Source organism: Equus quagga, chromosome 1 (genome assembly GCF_021613505.1).
Source record: "Equus quagga isolate Etosha38 chromosome 1, UCLA_HA_Equagga_1.0, whole genome shotgun sequence".
In the NCBI taxonomy this organism is placed as follows: domain Eukaryota; kingdom Metazoa; phylum Chordata; class Mammalia; order Perissodactyla; family Equidae; genus Equus; species Equus quagga.
The window spans coordinates 153,546,787-153,571,907 of NC_060267.1; the positions used below are offsets into that span (position 1 = coordinate 153,546,787).

Genomic DNA, 25,121 nt, shown 5'->3' on the forward strand with positions numbered 1-25,121 from the left:
AAGCAGGAAGAGAGCCCTCAACAGAGAACCAAATTGGCCTGCACCTTGATCCTGGACTTCCCAGACTCCAGGACAGTGAGAAATCAATTCCTGCTGTTTAACCCACCCAATCTATGATATTTTGTTATGGTAGACTGGGCAGACTAATACACGGACAAAGGAAAAAGTTAGTTAGTTAATACCAACTAGTAAATTCACCTTTAAAGGAATCTCACTATTTGAATATAATTATCACTTTTACAAGTGCTCCACAACCATATGTCATTCTACAGCCCTAAACAAAGAATAAGAACTTTCTAAGTTTCTTAATTTCTTTTTCTCCCAGTATTGCCACTAATCCAGTTCACTCTAGAGATCACATTTGCAAATATGGGAAATGTGGTTTAAAGGGTTTAGGTATATACATGTAAATTCGTATACTAGCGTAAATACATAATATACTATATATATATGTACATAGATATTTATATTCTTACATAATATACTATATATATGTACATAGATATTTATATTCTTGTGATCATAAAATAGGTATGATTCACCTAGAGTTGTTCATAATGACAGTTTTCTTCATCTCCTCTCTGCCTTTAGATATAATCTGCTGAGAGTTTGCTCAAGAATCTATATAGCTTCCAGGGAATAAGAAAGAAGTGAGTAGGCTCTTAGAGAAGAAGAACATAAGGAACAGAATGAAATACACTTGCAGAGAAGTACAGTTCACTTTATATGTGTGCATACATATATGCATATTACATCCAAAACCACACTTGTACTACCAAACACACAGAGTGAAGGAGACAGAGAGAGATCGAGAGACAGGAAGTGCTTATCGTTGCCCAGCACTTTGTGTACATTATTTAATTCATCTTCACAACAACTGTGGGTGGGTAAGGTCATTACCAGGAACTCTGGGCCTAGGGCTAGCAAATGGTGAAACTGAGTCTCAGAAATAAATACCTCCAACCTCAGAACACATGCTCTGTATCCTCTTTGCTACATTGCCCTCTACTCAATGGGTAAATCTCAGAAGCAGAAGTTGGAGAAGTAACCAGAAGGGTCCAAAAAAATACCTGAAACAAATGAGAGAGAGGTACAAGAAAAATTGATGGGAAAGGGCCCTCAAGAGCCATGTTTCCATTTGAGAATTTCTTGTATGGGGGAACAAGCTGTGGTCTGTGATTGGGCAGTGACAATACTGAGAATCTGTTGCAGTGGCTTCTTTGGTGATATCTGTGCTAATTGGCTGAGGAGCCATAATATTCTAATTCTTTCATCCCTCACTTATCTATCCTCACTTTCAATCTCCATAGTTTCTACTGACATGAGGAAGGTATCTGGCCTGAAAGTCGTTCACCCTCTGCAAGCACAATAGCCAATGGAAGGCAAGTAATGAAAGGCTGCTTTGAAACATCTGCCTTGAGGTTGCAGATAGTAATGTGAGGGATGACTGGAGCATAAATGAGGAGCTTTAGAGTGGGAAACTGTTTCAAAAATAAACTAACAATTGTTAGATGTTGGAATAAAACTGACAGAGGAATTTCAGTGATGCCTCAGTCACTGCACATGTACCAGATGGTGTCTCTGTTGGTAAAGAGGGGATTTGGCAGAAAAGAAACTCGAAGAGAAAAAGGAATTGTTCAGATCTTGGAGCAGCACTGAAACATCCAGGTAAATGTTTGAGAAATGCCTGGAAATTCAACATATTACTTTTGAACTTACTGTATGAGTAGGAAAGATGGATGAGGATTATCTGTATCTTGATAGTCAGAAAACTGCCAATGTTGCAAAATAGTTTACAGGTTATACATCAGTAACCCTTTTAGGCAGAAACCTTGATTTGCTAAACTGACTTTGAAGATTTTTATTTATTCTTCTTCTATGGGATGCGTAAGTAGATACAGCAGATTGGGGTTTGCAATCATAAAAGGAAACATATGTGGCTCAATTAAAGAAGCTAATCTCACATTTCCTGTCACATCGGAAGTCCCAAATTTGTAGGATCAAATCCATAAATAAAAAAAAAGAAATCAAAATATCTTTAGTAAGTTATGGTTAACATTAGGCAAGACATGCAAGTTTGTTTGTATAAGTTGAAATTGAAACAGTCTTTAAATTAAAAAGTGACATATATTTAGTCTAACTGAAAACATCGCTAAGTAATGTGAATATGATAAGTGTGTGTGTGTGCGTGTCCTAACATCTGTATTCCCTCCAGAAGCTCCACCACAGGAAAACTTACAATTTTCGTTAATTGTTTTAGGACACTGATCTTGTAAGCTTCCTCATTCCCCACCCCATCCCATCACTAATTCCACCAACAACTGTGAATCTTAGTCATTCCAAGCCATCAACCAGTTCTCAGATTTGGAATTCAAAAATGTTTTTCTGAATGATCTCAATTGAGCTTTATAAACTTTTTTTTCAAAATCAGAATTTTAAGGTATGATATTACACAAAGAAACAACAGTTTGGAGTAATAGCAGTTCTTATGATGGCTTTCAAGGCCCTACCTGATCCGAACCTCCCATACTGTTCTCCTCTCCTCCCACTCTTCCCCTACTCACTCTGCTCCAGACATACTGGCCTCCCTGCTGTCTCTAACACATGCTCAGAATGCTCTTGCCTCAGTGACTTGGCACTTGCTATTCCCTCATCCTGGAAAAAACTCTTCCCCCAGAAATCTCGTAGCTGTATTTAAATGTCCCTTGGGAGAGGGGCCACCCCAACTACCCCATATCAAATGGCACCACGCTCATCCCACTCACGCACTGTGTATCCCCTTATTCTGTGTGGTAGGCAGAATTCTAAAGTGGTCTTCTAGATCCCCACCTTCTGGTGTACACACCTTTCATAATCCCCAGGACTGTGAAAATGATGGATTTCACCTCCTTGATTAGGTTATGTTATAGGCACAGCTGATTTTACCAAAGGAAGATTTTCTGGGTGAACCTGACCTAATCATATGAGTCCTTAAAATCTGAGTCTACAGGTCAGAGATTGAGGAAGTCAGAGCTTCACAGCAGCAGAGAGACTCTCCACTGATCTTCCAAAAGCAACTGCCATGTGAACAGGACTCATGGCAGGAAACAGTGGGTGGCTTCTAGGACCTGAGGACACCCGCTTGGCAGACATACAGCAAGGAAACGGAGATCTAAGCCCTATAAGCGCTTAAGAAAGTGAATTCAGCCAACAATGTGAATGAGCTTGGGAAAGGACCCCACACTTTAGATTCGATAGCAGCCCTGGCACACACCTTGATTTCAGTCATGTGAGATCCTAAGCAGAGAAGTCAGGTATGCCATGGTAGACGCCTGAACAAGGGAAACTGTGAGATAATAAATTTGTCGAATTTCAAGCTGCTAGGTTAGTAGTAATTTCTTACACAGCAATAGAGAACAAATACAACCTTTTAAATTTTCTCCAAAGAACTTACCTCCACCTGGCATATAACATATTTACTTTTTTCTTTATTTATCATCTATCTTCCCTCAATAGAATGTAAGCTCCAAGAAGGCACCAATTTTATCAATTTTGCTCACTATGGTATTCTCACCTCTTAAAACAGTGTCTACAACATAATGGGCTCTTACTAAATATTTATTGAATGAATGAAGGAAAATTTGCATTGGAAGAGGGTGGATGCTTGCTTCAAAAGAGGCAAGGCAGACCTTAGCGTATAATAACACTCACAAAAAGTGGGAGGGTTCTTTCCTAGGAGATTGCCTATTGTCCCACTACACCTTTCAACATCCCATCCCCCTACCACTGTCTCTGGAAATCAACAGAAGCACATTCTTCTCAGCAATGAGATTCATCCATATCTCCAAAGCATCCATATCTCCAAAGATGGGAAGCAAACGCAACATTCACTGAAGGACTCATAGGAAATCTCAAGAACAAAAATGAACCCCTAACTGAAATGTAAAACTACAAGGAGATACTACTTCACACCCTTTAGGATGATTACTATTTAAAAAAAATAAAAAAGCAAGTGCTGGCAAGGATGTGGAGAAATTGGAACCTTTGCGTGCTGTTGGCGGGAATGTAAAATGGTGGTGCTGCTATGGAAAACAGTATGGCGTTTCCTCAGAAAATTAAAAATAGAACTACCATATGATCCAGCAATTCCATTTTTGGGTATATACCAAAAAAAAAAAAAAAAAAAAAAAAAAGGAAAGCAGGATCTCAAAGAAATATTTGCTAACCCATGTTGATAGGAGCACTATTCATAATAGCTAAAACATGGAAACAGCTTAAGTATCTATTGACAGATGAATGGATGAGGAAAATGTGGTTTATATATACAATAGAATATTATTCAGCCTTAAAAAGGAATGAAATTCTGACATATGCTACAACATGTATGAACCTCGAGGACACTATGCTAAGAGAAATAAGCTAATTACAATATGAATGGATTTAATACCACTGAATTGTACAACTAAAGATGGTTAAGATGGGAAACTTTATGTTATATGTATTTTACCACAATAAGAACATGGAAAAAAAAGGAACCCCCAGAAATCACTAAATGTTTTTTAAAAGCCAGCAGCTAGAAGGATACTTAAAACTCAAAAATAGAAGAGCACATAACCAGAGGCCACTAAAATAGAGGAAAAAACTTTTGAAATTATGATCTTCCAAAGAAGGAAGGGGATGGAAGAAATCAAGTGGAGGAAAAAAGACACAAAGAAACCAATTTTAAGGGGAAAAGGGGGCAAATGACTATAGGTACAGAGGATTATTTGAATAAAACTAAAAGGAAGGTAAGTAAAGGAAGATAAGAAAAATTATGTTTTGGGCCAGCCCTAGTGGCCTGGTTAAGTTCGGCATGCTCTGCTTCAGCCTCCTGGATGCAGTTCCCAGGCAAGGACCTACACCAATTGTCTGTCGGTGGCTGTGCTGTGGCAGTGGTTCACATACAAAAAAAGGAAGATTGGCAACAGACGTTAGCTCAAGGCGAATCTTCCTTGGCAAAAAAAAAAAAAAAAAGAAAAAGAAAGAAAAATTATGTTTAACCTTAAAGCCAATATATTAGACAATATTCTCTTGGACATATATATTATATTCACTATATTGGCTCACAAATGAAAATGAAAAGAAGTTAAGCTCTACCGTTAAAAGTGTCACTAGTAGACTCACATAGATTTAGGTATGGGTTTTGTCAAAACTTTAATGAACATACTATCTATCTCAAATACTTACAATTATGTTCATATATATAACCCTCTAAAAGATAGAAGAATAAAGAAAACTACATTACAGCACATTACATAGGTTGGTTGGGTAGGCAGCTGAAATCCAATTCACTTGCAAACATAAATTCAAAACTACTAAATTAAATATTAACAAATTAGTCCAGCTATTTTCTAAAAGAGGAACACTTCAAGATAAAATAGGGGTTTCAGAATAACTGAATCTATCTATCACAATCTATCTTTTGCTACTTACCAACTATTTAACTTTGGGCAAGTCATATGATCATCTTGTGCTCCGGTTTCTCCACAAATAAAATGCTTGTTTGAGAAATGAAGGAGAAAATGCATTTAAACCATCTAGAATAGTACCTGGCATAAAGAACTGAACGTACGCTAGTCTTTGTTATTAGTATTGTTTGTTATTAGCATTGCCTCAATAGCTGGATGAGAAAAAAGTGTAGCATCTTTACTGGTGAGAAACTCTCAGCCAATTAGGATTAGTAGGAAACACACTTTGCTTAATCAATGATATTTACTAGAAAACTAAAATAAATGCCACACATTATGGCTAAATATTAGAAATGATTCCACTTTATTCAGGAACTAGACAAGCATTCTGCTACTTGTTCATCACTGAACTGGATATGCTAGCCAATCAAATAAGAGAGGAAAAAAGTTATAAAAGTAAAAGAGATAATATCGTCTTTGTGTCAAGATAACATACCCATCTCACAGGGATTAACTTTAAAATTATAGACATATGAAAAGATTTTAGCAAGGTGGATGGATTCAGAATCAAATTACATAAATTAATAGTTTCATATATATTCACCATATCCAGTTAGAAAATTTAATAAGAAAAAGAATCTATTTACAATGCCAATAAAAGTAGAAAATCCAAAAGAGAAAATTCATGAGGAAGTATGTAATGCTTTTTTAAGACAAAAATAAAATACTTTACATTTAATAGATCTTGACAAACTGATTATAATAGTCATATGGAAGAGAAAAAAATACAAGAATACTCAAACAATATTGAAAAGAAATTACCATGAGTGGACATGTTTCCTACCAAATATAACACAATAGTATAAAGGGTGACCAATTGCAAAAACTATATGTCATAGGCACAAAAGTAGGCAAATAAATCAGAGGAACAGAAGAGAGTTTGAAGAAGCCCATGTATACCTGAGAAGTGAGATTTTGACAAAGTTGATAGTTCTATCCTAATGAAAATAATTTAGTATTGAATAACTAGCATAGTGATAATTATTATTTTTTGTGAAAAAATAAGATTACACTTCATTATTAAAAAAATCCCTGATGGATCAAAAAACTAAATTTTGTGTGTAAACAAAAAACTAAAAATACATTTGAAGAATTGGCTTCTCTTCTTCCAAGGTGGGAAGGATCCCCAAGTGTGGCATGACAGTGCTCAGCCTCCATAACTCTGAAAATCCTTTCTGAATTCTGATCCAAGATGGTGACATAGGAGGCCTGAATTAACTTTCTCCCATGGACACATCAAATCTACAGCTACAAACAGAGCAATTCCCTCTTAAAGAAATCCAGAAACCAGTGAGCATCTCCTACACATCAGGTAAATGAGAAAATACCCACATGGAAATGGCTCTTGGCATACCTGCAACTACTGGGGCCACTAAGAACAAAAAAAGATGCTTGGACAATCACTCAATAAATCTAGCTTGGTATGTAAAACAAATATTGCCATGTACTGCTGAAAGGAGTATAAAAGATTACAACCATTTTAGAGAGTAGTTTGGCAGTTTAAATTAAAATATTTCATATGCTATAGCATCAATTCCTTTTCATTATATTTCCATAAGAGAAACAAACCCACAAATGAACAAGAAAGCATGTACAATAATTTTCACTATAGAACTCTTTTTAGTAGCAAAGATTAAATATCATCTATATGTTAATGAACACGGAAAACTAAATAACTACATTCTGCAGCAGACTGTGTCAGCTGCCCATCCATCAGTCATTCCTTTCTTCTTCCTTATAATCACAACAGTTTTATTTGCAGTGATATGCAAAGTCTCCATGATAGATCATTTTGGTCTAAGCCAATGAAAACTATCTGGTTCCCCTTTGCTGGACATTCTTTTTCCCATCCTCCTTTGAAGCTGGTATGGAATGACCCAGTTCTGGTGAATGAGCTGTAATGGGAAGTATGCCGAAGGGTAACAGGCTTCCTGATTAAAAGGAAAGCTATTCTGTCCTGGCCCTCTTGCTCTTGCTTTTAAATACAGCATGAACAGATGCCTAGACTGAAGTAGTCAAAAAGCATGAGGAGAAATGCTGATATGTGAGGATGGTTAAAAAAGATGAAAAGAACCTGAGTCCCTGGATAATATTGCTGAGCCAGTGAACCAGCCCTGGAAATACCTATCTTCAGTTTACTTTTAAGTGAAATAACAGATGTCTGTACTGTTGAAGCCACAGTTAAAGGAGTTTTGGTTACTCTCAGCAAGATTTCTCCATTATACACACTGTGGAATATTATGTAGTAGTTTTAAAGGGATATATCTGTATTTACTGATATATTAAGTGTTAAAAGCAAGCTCCAAAATTTTATATATATATATATATACACATACATATATATTGTGAAATAATATATATATAATATCTAAACATTTATGAGTGTGTATATACCTATATATCTATACTTATATAAATGGTTAGGAAAAGGTCTGAAAGAATACAAACCAAAGTGATAACTGATAACAGCGGTGTCTGGGGAGGTGAACCAGGTTGGAGATGATGGTACAAGTGGGGACCTAGTCACTGTAATTATGGTTCCCTGATAACTAAAAGTAAATAAATTAAAAGTTGAGTTAAATAAAATAATTTAAAATAATAAAGAAGCAAAATATGCATTTTATTGATTTCAAAGTCTTACCAAGGTGCATCAAATAGTAATCAAATTGGAATAAATCATGTATGCAAAGTATTTTTAGTATCCATTCATATTTAAAGCATGTAGAGGGTGTTGTATATATATGATATATTCATATATCTTCAACTATTCTGTGGAAAATCTATTTATTTGTGCTAAACAAACAAAGATACTAGGAAATGCATGTCCTAACCATTTAGAGATATATAGGAAACAGATGCTTACATGCACAAAAGGATTTATTTCTGTGCAGATGTTGCCATGGAAGATCTTATGTTGTCCTGTTGTTGTGGCGAGTACATTAGGAAAGAGAAGTAGGGCATCGCTTTAATCCATAAAGACTCTCCCACAACTGGCAACCCACAATATTTTCCAGAATCCACCACCACAAGATAGCAGATGGTGATGGTACAAATTACAGAAAATTTTTAAGACATCATATGTTGATTATATTAGCACATTTATTCACAAGATTAATAACGGAGATAGACAGACATTAGGGGACAGACAAGAGAAAATGTTCGAAATGAGATCCAAATGAGATAGAAAGCCAACTAGTGTGATAAATCAGCAAAGGAAGGCAATAACTTTGTGGAAACGTAGGAAACTTCAGTTTATTGAGGAAAGAATGTGAGCTCTTGCTCAAACTTTGTACCTCAGTGCAGAGGACTGGATATTTATTCAACACTCATTGTACATCTGCTGTATGCCAAAGATTATGCTGAGTACTTGGAATTTAAAAATGAAAAGGCACAAACCTTTCTTTTATGGATTTGCCATCAAGTTGTTGCAACCAAATAACGTCAGTGTGCAATGAATAGAATATTACTAAACAAGCAACCTAGAGAAAGTGGCCCAGATTGGGAATAATTAACTCTGTTGTGGAAAGGAAGAAAAGAGGAAAGAGGTGATAGAGGACGAGGTGGGCTAGTGTGAGGAGGACTCAGGCATATTTAGAGAACTAAGAGAAATGAGGCTTTACGGATGCACAAGTGAGATGGAGCCATGACGGGGCCTGAGGTTGTAAGTGGCTAGAGCCGAGCTTGAAGGGCTGGTCATGAAGGAGAAAAGAGGCAAAAAAAAAAAAAGGGAAAAAGAGCCTGCCTGTGTGCGGCATAGCAGCTGTAATGTCAACAAAGTGTTAATATTTGGGATTGTCAAAACCCCAATTTTTCTCAGTATACATCATCTTCTTTCCTTGTGCCCATATGTTTTTTTAATAGCTTTTTTTCCTTAATGACTCTCCTGGAAATTTCCCCTTTCTTGTTTTTAACAGACTGATTTCTATGTCAGTGACCCGCTTCATATTCTCCTTTTCCATCAGCTCTTCCCACATTCACAGTGACCTGTCTCTTCTGAAAACAATACTAGACATTCTTGATTACATGATGCATTTTATTTTTCCTAGCTATTTTATGAGTTCCCATTGCTTTCCTAATTAATGTTATGCCTCCTAGAGGTCAAGGAGTTCTAATAATTTGTTAATTTGTAAGTATTTTAGTACCTAGCAATGTGTTGAGCCCAGAGAAGCATCAAATTTAAGAGCCATAAAGGACCTAAACTCACCTTATAAAAATCTCCTGCATTATAAATGAGGAAGCTCTTACTCAGAAAGGTTAGGAGTCTTCCTCAAGATTATACTGTTAGAGAAAGAAGTAGAATTAGAACCTTAAAATTTATACAAACATTTTTTGAGAGTCTACTATGTACCAGGGCATTATTCTAATATTTTTATATCCAAATACAAAAGGAGGTCATCTGTAATTGGAAGCCAGCTTGTGCTTCTAATAAACTGCTTATTTGATTGGAAAGACAAGCAGGTGAATTTTGCAGCACAGGCTGCTAGTCCATTAGGCAAACCTGAATCCCTGGGTTCTGCTGAGATCCGCCAGGAGGGTTGCTAATGGAAGATGTAAGAGATATTGTACCTGAAAACTCCATCTCTTTCCTAATGACTGAGAGAAGACGTGCTAGATGTCCTAAAAAAAAAATGGACTCTGAACATTTTATAAAAGTGGTCACGACCCAGCTCACGGAAAGTTCCAAAAGGAGGAAAACAAAGAGTGCACTGTGAATCCTAAAACACTCAAAGGAAATGCTCTCTCCTGAAAGCAACAGTTAAACTAATTGCAAAGAACCTCAGGTCTTGCACTCAAATTAAATATTCATAGAACTCCATTTATGTGCTGCATTTAGAAGTTAAGAGACTTTAAAAACCCTTCTGCATTCCCAGTAGTCAGCTAATCCATTAGAAATGTGATACCCACTCTAACCCACAGTCACAGAGTGCCAGCCCAGGCGGCCAGCTGAGCTTGGGAGCTTTTTCAAGAGCTGCAAGCAGGGGCTTGAGGATGCTAAGTCATTCTGGCAGCAAATCTCTGGTCCTTCTCACCAGTGAGGTTTATCACCAAGCGGTTAAGTAAAGGAGAGGGATAAGAAAGAGGCATAATGTGAAGGAGGAGGGCAATGTTTTGTGGGGACAAAGACATTATTTTCTTATTTGGTAATGACAACTGATTTGTATGTGGCCTAGGGGAAAAAGATCTAGTACTCAAAGAATTTAAATATTTCTTTAAGTTGAATTTGCTTATAAATGTGTTTATACAAAGATAACTAGCTGCTATATAGACAGAAGACTTCTTTTCTATATTATCCACTTCGCATGTTGTTAGACTTGGGATCAATAAACTACAGACCTATGGTCTACATTCAGCCTGCCACCTGTTTTTGTAAATAAAGGTTTATTGGGACACAGCCACATTGGTTCCTTTTTGTATTATTGAGTATATTATTGAGTAGTGGCAATAGAGATAGTATGGCCCACACAGCCAAAAATATTTACTATTTGACCTTTTACAGAAAAAATTTGCTGACCCCTGCTTTAGAAAGATATCAATGTTATAAACAGAGTTCAAATTTTCACTTGAACTAAGCCACATGTAGCTCCACTGTACTTAAATGTATTAATTAAACACACACACATCCACATATATAGTATTAGGAAGGTGAAATTAATGATTTAAGAATTAAGAGAATTCAGAATTCAGCAAAGTGAAATTTTTTACAACTTGCTTCACCTGAAAAGGCACAAACGGAAGAAAATTTTTGAGCATTACAAGGTAACCATTACTGAGCAACAGTGTTTTCAATCCTGTCTCCTTGAATTTCCTGTCATTTGTCAGCATTTTCTGAACTTACTGGTAGAAACCACATTTTACTCTCATGATTCCTCCCACCCAAAGCGGGTGGGGAAGAACAATTCATGGTGACAAAAGAAATTGCTTGGGTTAAATCTGTGTGTTATATACCAGATGGGCTGGAAAGCTTGATGGAAACAATCCTTCATAACCTTTCGCTATCTTCTGAATGCTTTATTATTTATTCACAGTAAGTCTTCCATGGCACATAAGAAATACATATGTTGCTTCATTTATTATTTACCTGACATGTTGTTAGCAACTAGAGATGGAAACCAGCCCAGAGCACACTTTCTTAGAAAAGACGAGGCAAGGGGACCTGAAGACTCAGGCCAGCATGGTGACTAGGTACATAATTCGTATTGGAGTTTTTCAACTCAGATCCCTTTGGAAACAAGATCAGGTAGAAAGAAATAAATAGGAACACTGAGCTTCACTGTACGTATGGATCTTTTCTTGCATGGTGGAATGAATGGGAACAGGAGTAAATGGGCAAGCCAACCACGTTACAGGCAAGAAAGAAATGTTCAAGGGAACAAAATAATATTTGTTCCTTTGCACCTCTGGAGAGCTAACTCCCTAGACAATCTTACAAGAGCTGTCTCTGTCATATCTTGGTCAGTGGAAATATGACTGTTTATAAACAGGAAAAACTTGATGCCAATTTTCTTTAATCACAAATGGATATCATGTATTCCACTGATCTTAAAATCATGAATCACGTTTCTAAGCCTGTTTCAGTTTGACATTTATTGAATTCCTACTAAATGCCAGGACACTATGGTTCCAAAGATGAATAAGACACAGACCCTGCCTTTGATAAGTTAGTAGTTTAGTAGAGGAGAGAGAGATTCCAATATATTGAATATATATCCAACAGATTATTTCAATATATTGAATATATATTTCTCTGATCATTAAGACCTAAGAAAAGGTTTACAAATTGTAATCCTGTCTTTAATAATTTTGCCTCCTAACTAGAAAGCAGGTACACAAAATAAATGAATTAAAGATACGCATTAAAATAATGTTTTTAATCATTCTTTGTTCTCAGCCTGAACATTAACAAGACCAAAAGCTCTAAGTGCAAAGATGAGTAAATATTCACTGGTGCCTCATGAACACAGCTTTAAAGAAAAGATGGCCTTCTCTTGATCTTTTTATCCTGGAGGGCTTAATGGCTTGAAAGCTTCTAAAGGACAGAGACTATGTGTTGAGCATCCTTGTACTGTCCACAGCTTCTTGCAAAATGCTGAGTGGACAAAAGGAGATGCCCAAGATCCCACAGTGAACAATTGGCAAAATATGGGTCTGCTTCTCAAGTCTTGTGATTTTTCACTGTATCATCCTCTGAGCCAATCCTGATGATTTAGGAGAAGAATCATATACCAAACGGTGGGTACCATGTGCCCACACATCTGACAGCTCACACCCATAGAGCAGCTATGCTTGGTTTTGCTCAGCTTCCCCTGCAAGAGGAAGAAATGGTCTCCATGCTGCTGCCACCCACGCCTGTAGAAAACCAAGAAGTTCTCACCACAGGTCATAGGTCATTCCAATGTCTGGCCCCATTGAGTGCAATGGAGTTTAGTTTCTTACAACTTCTCTCGTTAAAGCTCGTTGTTCTCTTTTCTTTTTTGTTTTGTTTCAACAAAATAGGTACAAAGGATTATACCGTAAGGCACATTTCCAGTTGTAAATATTTCTAGCAACTCCTTAACTTCTTTCTCTCTCTTCCCTTCCCTTTTTGCCCTCCTTTTCTTTATCTTGTTGTATGTGCACACGAACACGTTTGTGCGAAAAAAAAAATCAAGGCTTGCCCGGTGGATTTATTTTCGAACAGTTCCATTCTCTCAGTGCTCTGATCTGAATAAGAGATAAAATTGCAACGTGAAAATAACCAGGAGCGGAAAAGAGTGAAATGTAAAAATATAAACAAAGCTAATGTAAATATTGCGTAAGTTGTTATTCATATAACAGGAATTTGATAAATGTTTTAAAGTTACACTAAAGGAGTGTCTTGTAAGCAATTCAGATACCAATACAGGATCTCTCCAAGTTCACAGAGTCACAGCATTAATTTTATAATTTGTTCCTGCTAGTCCACATTTTTGAATTTTTTTAAATCATCTGAATCCCTTTCAGTAGAAATAAAGATGTGGGCCCAAGAATCTGAGGTGAAAAGTTCAGCGTTGAAAAATATCTTATTTGTCACTGCTCTTAGTTTGCTTAGAGATGGATTTTCCTTAATCTGACAAAGAATTAGCTTTATGAAAAAAGTGAATTATATTTGTTTTTTTCTCACCCAAGTAAATATTCACCAAAAAAATCACATATTTAAACAAATTATTCAGACACCTCTCAAAAATGTTTTTCATATTTCATCCCATTGGTCTTATACATCTTAAGACTCTAAAAGATATTATCCTATCATTTAATTAGTATATTAGAATTTATGGCATCTGTACTGTTTTTACTTCAAGCTCTGTACCAGAACAGTAGACACCGGGGCATTATAAACAATTTGGATTTTATAATAACGAAATAGTTCTCTACCAAATATGATTTATTTTAAAAGGATGTAGCAATAATATGAGTAGGAAATTCATAACTAAAATGTCGTATTTCGGAATTTGTTTCCAGATGAATGACGTGGGTGGTATGAGATCGATCAAAGACATAAAGCCTATAAGAGTAAAAAAACAGCCAGACAACAATCTAACAAAGGGGCCCCACAGCAGAGTTGCCATACAACTGGTTCTCAACTGGGGATGATTTTGTCTCCTAGTGGACATTTGGCAATGTCCGAAAATATTTGTGATTGTCACTACTGTAAGGGAGGATGCTACTGGCATTTAGTAGACAGAAGCCAGGGATGCTGCTAACATCCTGCTATGCATGGGACAGCCCTCCACAACAAAGAATTGCCTCTCCTAAAAGATCAATAGTGCTGGGGCTGGCCCCGTGGCTGAGTGGTTAAGTTCGCGCACTCCGCAGCAGGCGGCCCAGTGTTTCGTTAGTTCGAATCCTGGGCGCGGACATGGCACTGCTCATCAGACCACGCTGAGGCAGCGTCCCACATGCCACAACTAGAAGAACCCACAACGAAGAATACACAACTATGTACCGGGGGGCTTTGGGGAGAAAAAGGAAAAAATAAAATCTTTAAAAAAAAAAAGATCAATAGTGCTGAGGTTGAGAAACCCTGTGCTAACCCCATGATCTGTAATCTCTTGGGAGTTGCCATATCCTATCATTTCAGATTACACTTCTTGCCATGTGGCATGTGTTCATCTTATAAAGGGAAGTAAACAAAAATTTACTTTCTTTTTACGATTTCTGAAACACCATTTAATATAATCAGAATCCCTGTTGGGTGTTGCATAGCTAAGACTGTGGATTAATGATCCTAGCTCAGAGCTGACCCAGTTAAATAGAGACATTTTGGCACTTAAAGAACTTTAAGGGATAGTATTTTATTTCTCGATCCACTGCCAGTTCCTCAAAAGTCTTTTTAAAAAAAACGAACTTCAAGTGTAGAATAAACAAGACTAATAATCACTTAAATCAGAAAAAATATAGTTTTTCATCTCTAAGTAGAGAAAGAACATTTTATAAAGGTAAATAATTCTTTAACTTTTAATCTTATCTTCTAGGAGAATTTTCCAGATCCAAAAGTCTGGGGTTGAAGTAACATTTTAGGTTAAGAAAGTACTGCTTAATTTTAGCCTCATAAAGTAGAGAGCAACGAAGGACCAGCAAATGTATTCCAAATGTCAGCTATCTCCTGCAGGACTTCTCAGAGCCCTTAATATGTCAATGTGCCCTAGGACTCTCCAGTAGCAGACCATACCTCAAAGCGTCTCCTAAACTACTTGCACTACAGAACTCTTTATTTGGTTGCATTTTATAGAATTGGAGTTCCACTGAGCATATTTGGAAAACGCTGGAACAGTAGAGTTGGCCTCTTCCCAATGAAATCTCCCTCCATGTGGAATAAAAGCAGTGGCCTTTGCTGGCTTATCTGATAGACCTATTAGCTAGCTTGTCTCTCATTTAGCTGGACCAAGTCAAGCCCATGGAAATATGGTTCATTAGGTTGTTCTAATGGATATGGATTGGATTGTTCTCTCACTCTTTAAGGGCCTAAACTCTTCAGAGCAAACTGATCATATTTTATAGACTACAAAGCACCCTAGACATCTCTGAATTGGTGGATGTTTTATTTCCTATTTAAAGAAACATTTCCAGTGTATTGTTCAATATATACTTCAAGCAGTTAAGCCGCAGAAAGCATAGGGATACATGTTATCATGGCTTTCAAAACAGTGTTGTTTTTCCAAAGTGAAAAAGACCAGGGAAGTTTATGGCAATATCTACATGCGTAAAAAAGTATAAATATAGATTCAATAATGATACAGATTTGCAGTGTTCAAAAAGGATTAATTCATAAAAAATGGATTTTCAATGACTAGGATGGATTTCGTATTCCATATTAGACTGAATAAATCATGAATATTTTTCTAAACACGTTGTCCTTCACTTATTTGACAATACCATTTATCCAGAGTACAAAGATATATGTTATAAGGAACGTTTTCGGTTACAGTTACAGGGAAGAATGTTTTTTCATTTACCCACATTCTCTTCCCTAGATCTTCTTATCAAAAGCAAGCATTTGCTGGGCTGCTATTCACATTTCGATGTTAGGTCTATTGCTGTCAGAGCAGTTGGTTCACGGTAAATTTGAATCAACAACCTTATTTTATTTAACCCAATATTCTTATTGACTGAGTGAACTAGCAACATCTAGGAATATAATTTCATTATACTGGATGACATCTTTTTTTTTTTTAATAGCATAGGTGTTTGCATCCTAATATGAACACAAATTTAAAAATTAAAAACTGCCCCCAAATCTGAGGCAATACCAAAGGAAAAGTAGAAGAGCAACTGAATTATATTCAATTCATTCTTTTTCTTTGTTCAAAATACAAAAATACTCAGATAGGGGCAAATAGGTGATCCTTTCTTTCAACGAGTTTACTTGTATTTATTTTTCCTCTTTACTAATTATAAAATGGATGACCTCTATTTTAGGTTGTCTCTTCCTCCCCCCCCCCCCCCCATGCTCCTTCTCACTCACTCATTCATTCATTCATTCATTCATCCACTCAGCATTGTCTGAACACCTGCCAGGCATTCTACTAGGGGGAATGTAGTGTAGTGGCATTAAACTAGTGCCAGAAAAGACATTCGAAAACAGTGGAAATGGGTCTGATTCCTAAAAGATGGCCACAGTAAATACAGGTGAGAGGGACGGAAACAACCACTCTAGGACAAAGAGCTGTGCTGCAGCTTGATAACTGTTTTCAGCACTTCATTAAAACTCTCCTTTTCATATCATTCAGGGATCAGCAAACTAGGGCTCAAGGGCAAATCCCAGCCCTCTGTCTGTTTTCACACTGCCCATAAGCGAAGAATTTTTTTTTTTTACAGTTTTTAAATGGGGGAAAAAATAAAAGGAATAATAATATTTTGTGATGTGAAAATTATATGAATTTAAATTTCACAGTGTTCATAAAGAAAGTTTTATTGGAATGTAGCCATGCCTATTTGTTTATGTACTGTCTATGGCTACTTTATGGACCACAAAGCCTAAACTGTTTACAATCTGGTCCTTTAGAGAAAAAGGTTTACCAACCTCAAATATAATTGCTCTGAGAAAAGCGTTATGTGTTGACACTGTGACTTCAAATTCTGTACTGTTAAAAATAGTCACTAAGAGGGTTTTCTATTTGTCTACCAACATATAAAATAGGCAGGAAAAAGAAATGTTGTATCTAAATCCACAGGCAAGTATGTGAAGAAGGGATAAAGGACCCACAGTAGTCTATGATTTTGTAGTGTGACTCTGGAGTCTAAGAATAAAAATATATCTGAGAATCATTAGACAATCCATCTACCCACTCAGGTCAGCACTGCCTTGATCCTACTCAAATACTAAGTCTGATTTATATGAAGAGTTTAGAAAGAATTAAGAGAGAAATAAGGGGGAATGTAGAAAGCTAGAAACTAAGATAGATGGAAAAAGATGAAAGAAATCAGGATAATTTAGTGAGGAGAGAAGAAAGCCAAGGGGTGATTTACTACTGGACTTTCAGGCATGAGGAAGGCGAGGCAGAGACAATGATCTTGAGCTATAGTTGAAGGCATTGAGCTTGCACATTAGGGAGACTTTCCTGACAAAATGCGCTGTTAATAATGGAACTCTGTTATGTAGAGAGACAATTGGGTCTTCAAGTCTGGAAGTCCCGGAAAAAACAAAAAAGACATTCATCCATGCTATCCTTTAGAGAAAAGCTGATTTACAGAAATAGGCTGCATTAAGTGACCATTCAGGATGCTTGGCCTTCTGATTATTCTATTTCTGCAAATCTAAAAATGTTAATAATTTTCATGAGTGGTTAGGAGAAGGAAGTCAGAAGGGATGAGCACATACCTGAAGATCACTGTGCCTGCCAGTTGTCTCTATAAACTGAGGGCAGGGTGGGGGGGGACCCTCCCTAAGTATCTTAGCTGCATGAGCTCTAAACAACACAGATCAAGATTCTTCTTGCCAAAAGCAGAGCTTTCCAAACAGTACTGATATTTTTGGCCTTGATTTATACTGATCAACAAGCATATGTCTGTAGGGATTAAATTAATTAGAGGAGATTTGCTGGATAATGTTCAAAGAAAAGAAAATTCCTCAAGGTTTACAGGCCATACAAGTTGGAGCACAAAATGGTACACCTTGGGGGAGGATTAAGAGGAACTAATTTTGTACCCAAAGGACTGTCATTTTCTATCCTCATGTAAAAGGGGGACTGCCTCACCACATTTCCAATTGAAGAACTAATTTAATTCCTATAGAGTTACATATGTTGGGAAATAAGTCCTGAAAAGATAAACATAGAAAAAAAGGATTACATGAAGAAGCATGAAGTGTAAAATGCAAACAACCTCTTTAAAAAATGTTTTTCAAATGTCCAAGGAAAAGAAGATATTAAACTATTTTCCATTTTTTGTGTCCTAAAAATAGGATAAGAGAATGGTTTGCATTAATTAAGCCATAAGATAAATTTACAGTTGGAGAGGGCTGTTAAATTTTGAGTAAATTATTTTAAAAGCTGTAGACTCTTTTAAAACTGGATTATTTTCAATCAGGATGGCTGCATGGGAGTATAGTCCTTTCATATTGGGCAAGAGACAGAGATACAACTTCACAAGATTTCTTCCAGTCCCAGGCAACCTGTTGACTAGGTTGAACAGATGGTTGCCTGTGCTCTGTAACTTGAGGGTCACTCAAATGCACACCTGAGTGAAGACATCTCTTTCAAGCTCCTGTCCCTCTACTGTTAGAATCCATCAGGGAAGGGCCCCCAAATTTGCGTTTCTACTAGGTTCCCAGAAAATGCTCTTGCTGCTGGTCCAAGGACCACACCATGAGATCCACTGGTCTAAAACCATCTCTTTTTCCTTTTCGCACAACAGAGAGCAAAGGCACCAAAGACTCAGCTCTCTAACATAACTCCTAGTCTTGCCACCCCTGAACATGAACATTTTTACATTATGCTTAATTGGCACCCCTATTATATATATCTAATTAGTTACTGACTATATAATCAAATTTAGTCATGGCCTATTCTATTCATAAAACATGCAAAACAGCCAGTGTGTCCAAGTCCTGAGAAACAAAATTACAGAAGAGGAATATTTATTTGGCTGAGGGCTAAAAGCTAAGGTTCAACCTAGACCCCCTCTACCCCTAGTGCCACGAATTCAATGAAGAAACAAACCAACAAATAAAGCTTTTTCAGATCACAGCTGGCGTATAGTCTTCCACAGGCAATGCAAAGGAAAGCAGAGATGTGATGACACAAGCAATTGGGAAGCTTGATTCAGAGACTATAGTCTTGGGAACGTGAAATGTAAGAAACTCATTAAGACCTTGAACATACCGAAACATTTATGCCAATATATGACTATTTTAAATACTATTTTCCTCAGGGTTCAGATACACTCAATGACAAGGATCCTTAAGTTTATCCTATGTTAATAATGATTTACAATGTTGTTGTTAAACCTGTAAAAAGGACTATCTCTAAGACTGATTCTTTTATCCCGTCAATATTTACAGACTAGCTAAGAAGTATCCTCTTATGGAAAAGATACATTCTGAAAACATTTTGTCAACTGTATGTACAAAGGTTGAATCAGTTTATGGGTAGTAAGGGTCTTAGCTAGTCAAAGTAAAAATATAATAAGGCATTTGATTGAGTTAAATAATTTTCAGTTAAATGATTTAACTATTTAACATTGGTAAGTTTTAGGTTTGACGTGGCAAACGTGGCACATGAGAAATTGAGACACAACAATTTTATGCTCTTTTGTGAAGGCAACACTTACTTTCATGAGTTCCGCCCCTTAGTATTTGTATCACTTGAGGGAAAAGGAAAAGAAGAGAAGGAAGAAAAAGGAAGGGAGGGCAGGATCGGGGGTGGGGGGTGGGGAAGAGAGAAAGAGACAGGGGGAAAATTAATTTTTCTCTTGACATGGGAGGTGATTTTAAATTCCACACTCTGAGATTGCTCTGTGAAGGTTTAGCATAAATAACTACACAATCAAATGCTGAGAAGTTCATGAATACCAGCTAAAGTTGTGAAACATGCACAATATCTCAGGTGCCCCACATGTACAACTGACTAGTTCTCACTCAGTGGACTTGAGCCAGCTACATAAGAATAGGAAATTTTAGAATTTAAATGAAGTATTTTCTCCTGATGTTTTCAAAGCATCTGGCTTCAAGTTTTCTTGTAGACTTATGCACGTGACCAAAATGCTACAGTGCTCATCTTGTTAAACATATTTGATGGTTATACTTTCCAAAGGTAGTTAAGAATTACCAAGAACTGTTAAAGGGCATAACTGGGTCTGAGTTTCCCTAATTTCTATAACTGTATAGCACAGCCACTTCAAAAGCTTGTATACTCATAGAAGTCTAACAACTCTGCTGACTAGAGAGCAGAGTATCTCACATAAAGTGAAAACAGACTGGCAGATAGTAACACATGTCCCTGTTGTGAAATGCAGTTGAGTTTAGAGCTCCATCTGTTCCCAGACTTGAAAAGTCCAGGGTTTTCTCAAAACCATTGCAAAAGATTTGTGTGTTGTACCAACACAATGCAGATATTTTATAAGCACTGGGTCAAATAATCATTGATAAATAAATCCCTATCCTTATAACCAAAATAATTTAAAGTAGTAAGAAAGCTCCAACCTTCAACAAAATACCATTGTCTCCTAATACACTGTCACTATTTATCTTTTCAGATGCATCATTTATCTTATGAAAATAGAGTAATAAGCCAATAGCCAGTTTTCCCAATCTGCAAGGATATTTTCAGGATTTTGCCCTTGACAAAGGTGCGTATCTCCAAAATTTTCCTCACCAAAATAATTTCAATCACTTTCTTGAAATTTTCTGCAAGAAAACACTGCAAGGAAAACATAAGTGATCTAACATCAGGCAAGGTTTCCTCCTTGATAATAAATATGTTAGTTTGGAGCAGGCTCGCAAGGAATCCAGACAGCTCCAATATGGCCCTCTTCCAACCGTGAAGCCTCTAGCGTGAGAGGAAAACTTCAGCTGTCTTTCAGATGTGCACTGCTACCTACCCCTACTGTCTGCAGCTTGAAACAGAAGTGGCGGCCATTAAAGACCTGTCTTTTGGGCACTGGTGTAAAACATCTTTGCTAACCACAATATACAGTCAACAGAGAACATCCTGTATTTATTGGGGCTTGATCTTTTAAAATCGTGTGGCATATGTCAGGTTAGATACTAGAGAGTTAAGGAAACAAAAGCTACTCTTTGTCAGGCTTAATAGTCACAATTATAGCATTAGTTTAAAAACTCCAGTGTCCTTTTAGAACTTACACATACTCCCTGGAAGATTTTGGAATGTAAGTCTAGTGCTGGACTAAAAGTTTCTTTTGTATAAATTGTGTGTGTTAGGACTCAGCCAAAAACCCAGGCTTGGGGCATTTGACCAGCTTCCCCATACATGCAGTAAACTGCCACAAGGAGGAAACAATGATGCTACTGCTACAACACCCTAAATAGTACTCTGGAAGTAACAGGATTTCAGTAAATGCTTGGCAAGAAGAAGTGTGCACATAATTTATTCCAAAGTACAGAGAGAGAGTGACGTTTAGTAGAAGACTTTTGATGGTTTTGCTTGTGTAGTTCCTGAAGATCGACTCAAGTGTCACAAAAAGCTGAAGAGGCTGAAAAGGAGAAACAGTCCCTTGAGTCCTAGAAATATAGAAGTTGAGTGCATTGGAAGGCCCTGAGTCAACCGGTGGCCTAAAGAAGCAGACACGTGGCTGCATGTAGGTCTAGCCCAGTGGGATGCAATAAACACGGGGTTCAAGTGAGGGACCCACGACCATTGAGGAACCAGAACCCAGAAGTGATAAAACAACAAAGACTGACAGGAATCACACAACTAGTGGGGAAAAACCAGAGTCACTTTGGACCTGGGACTGGGACTAATGGTAGAATCCAAACAAGGTGGAAGGCAAGGAAAAAGCAAAGTTAGAAACAGGGGAAGGGGCATGAAGCATGATTGAAACTCAGTTACCTCTGGATATCCAGAAATCGAATGCTGAAGCACTCATCACAGACTCAGATGACTGCAGGGCCAGGCTGGTAACCTGAAGGTAGGAATCTGGTGGTAGAAAGTAAGACAAAAGGGAGTGGTGGGGCCTCTGGCCAACCCTAGAGAAAGAGATTCTCGTTCCATTTTAAAAAACATTCTGGCAGCTGAATTTATTTACCTACCACTTTGTGTTCTAAAATGGGTTCTGAGGAAAGTGAATGAGGTAGGAAGCCTAGTCTTCAGCAGAAGGTCTGGTGGGTTGGGGTTACCTACATGAAGATCAAGCCCAGGAAAATTTTACAATAAATCAGATCATTTATTTATCAGCTGAGAGTGTAGCTGTAGAAAACAAGACACTTACTACAAAACATAAATTTGCCTATATTTGATACGGGCTGTAACTTATACTCTATTTGAGTTCTACTTAAGATCTCTAAATTCAAGAAAAGGAGCTTTAAAGATGAACCATACAGCATTATAAAATGTGTGTTGGCGCAGGAGGGTGGAAGGTTGTTGGAGGATTGGGGAGTGTAATGTAGAAGAATAGAGTTATGAACAGAATAACATTAAAAGCAGCAGCCAAATGTTAAGGCATGTTAAGGCAGTCACATTACAGGTAAAATAGCAATGTCCATGTCACAAAACTAAAAGATATAACAGGGACTCATGACAACAGAATGAGCAGCAAACAGGAATGAGGGTTAACATTCGTGGAGTAACATATTACATGGAAGGCGCCATCCTGTGGCTAGGCATGGGCTTTGATGATGAGATACCAGGGTTGGAATCCCAGGTCTGTCACTAGCTGTGTGACTTTCACCAAATTAGTTAACCTCTCGGTAGCTCCTTTTTCTCCTCTAGAAAATGGGAATGATAATAAAAACAGGGCTATCTCACTGCACTGTTATGAGGAATGGAGGAGGGGGATTATTTGCAGAGCCTGTCTGGCACATAGTAAATTTCATGGAAATTGAAATACAAATGTGCTGGGTACTTTACAAACATTATTTTACCTATCCTATCAACAAATCTGCAAGATAGCATTCTTCCCAGATGACACTTTACATATGAGGAATTGAGAAGCAGAGGCTATCAGTAACTTTCTACGGATCACAGAGTTGGGAGTTGGCGGGGCTAGAATAGGAACCTTCCCCTAGGATGTCACACCAGGGCCAGTTTCAGGGTGTGAAGCACACCGTCTCATTCCGGAAACCCGCCCGGCAACATTTTCCATGTTGGGGTTTCTGTTCCCAACAGTTTCTTTTCCTGAATACTTCTTACCTTTAGAAATTGACCAGACCCTTCACCAGGACTGCGAGAAATTGTTAAATCACACCTAACCATGTTGGGAATTAGGTGATAAGAAGAGAAATAGCTTTTCTCGTGAATACGCAAATAAACTTGAAGTGACATCCACATGTTTAAAACAGGCATTAAGAGGAAACGTGAGCCTCTGTCAGAGAAGGAGTAGACCCGGATGTAACCCACCATCTTAATTGTTGTGAAATAATTATGCTGTCAGTGCCTTGATAATTTTTGTCTAAATGTGAGCAAGTCAAGCAGTAGAATAAAAGTGGGAAAAAAGGAGGAGAAAGTCACGGAAATGGCTTTTTTTCAATAATTATGAGAAACTAAGTAAGGTTCAGATTTGCTTTTGTAGGCAAACCAACTGCCCATAGCCCTAATATCACATCTGGAAATCCCAAGTTCTGGCATGCAAGCGTTATGGACAGGCCTCTGGAAAAATCTTATGCCAGGAGAATTGTGGATTGTCAGCCATTCACGCCGAGCTTGGAATGTTCCTGTCCCATTAAAGTTTCCAAGGCCTTTCCCCTAAGAAGCTTTACAGGCACCCTGGGCAGGCCTTGTCCGGAGCCTCAGCGCTTAGAAGAAATTCAGAAAAGGAAGGTTTCTAAAGAGAGAGGCTAGAAGTAAATATATACTGAGAGAGAGAAGGAAAGGAAAGTGATTGTATGAAGTTGTTTGGTGGTTAAGCTTGAACAGGCTGCTTAAAAACAAGAAGGACAGAGAATGAGGGAAACAGAAAGAAGCAAGACAGGAAGATGGAAAATCTAAACACACAGCTAAGAGACAGGAGAGCAAAGGAGGGAAATTATGAACTATGGAATTAGATTTCATGCCATGGAGTCCTCAGTGTGTGGACAATGGCACTTTTTAGAAGAAATTCTCCACACCTCCTCCTTCTCCAAGATGGAAAGTCACATAAAACACGGAGAAAGAATGGGAGGGAGAGGAGGAGGGGAAAAGGCCTAAGATAATTCATTTGTTGAGATCTCTGCCTCCCTCTGCCCACTCTCAGTCCATGTGGTTTAGGGTTTATTCTCAGCTACCCAGTGCAGAGGAAATAAACAAAAATGCAAGAGACTGTATGAGCACATTTACCCAGAGTTCAAAGCAATCCACAAATCATTCAAGTGTCTGTTCATGCCCCAGTGTTTAAGGCAGGACATGAATAGAGAAGAAAGTACATATGGGAAGAAAGCAAAATCAAATCTCCCTCCTTTCTTCTCTATTTCAAGGACTGTTTGGCTTCCACCTTTCCTGATACACTAAAGCCACACCAGAGGAATCACTGGTAATACCAGCCACAGCAGGCAGGGCCTCTCCAAGGGGGCCAGATTCTTTCTCCCTCTTTCTCATCAGCTTCAGTGCAAGAATCTACAGGGACAAGGTTTCTCTTCACACCTGGGACTAAGGGAAAGAGGAAAGAAATAGTCTCGCATGACACTTGTCATGGATTACACCTATGGCCTCCAGCAAGAACTCCTGAACTGAATTTGATGCTGATATTGTAGTTTCCGAAGAAGTTTTCTGGTTGCTATACAGTTAAGGAGTTGTGCTGCTCTTGTCCCCTCCCTCTGACTTCAAAGCTTGCCTGTTTGTGACATTAGCAACTGCTGAGATGAAAGCCGTGAGGAAATCAGTCTGCAGTGAGTGGACTGGGGCTGGCAGTTATATGTGTCGCTTTTATCCTGAATGAGAAGACTACAGAGAAAGATACAAATGATTTATTGTACACTGAGCCAGACAATCCTAACTTTGGGAGGGAAAAAGCCCAACAAATGCGTGTTTC

General features: G+C 37.7%; 1 protein-coding gene across 7 annotated transcripts in view; it reads right to left on the reverse strand.

Annotated features, from left to right (window-relative positions):
* The window catches only part of RBMS3 (RNA binding motif single stranded interacting protein 3), a 1,258,536-nt gene that overhangs the window by 744,389 nt on the left and 489,026 nt on the right, over window positions 1-25,121 (reverse strand). The window lies entirely within an intron of this gene.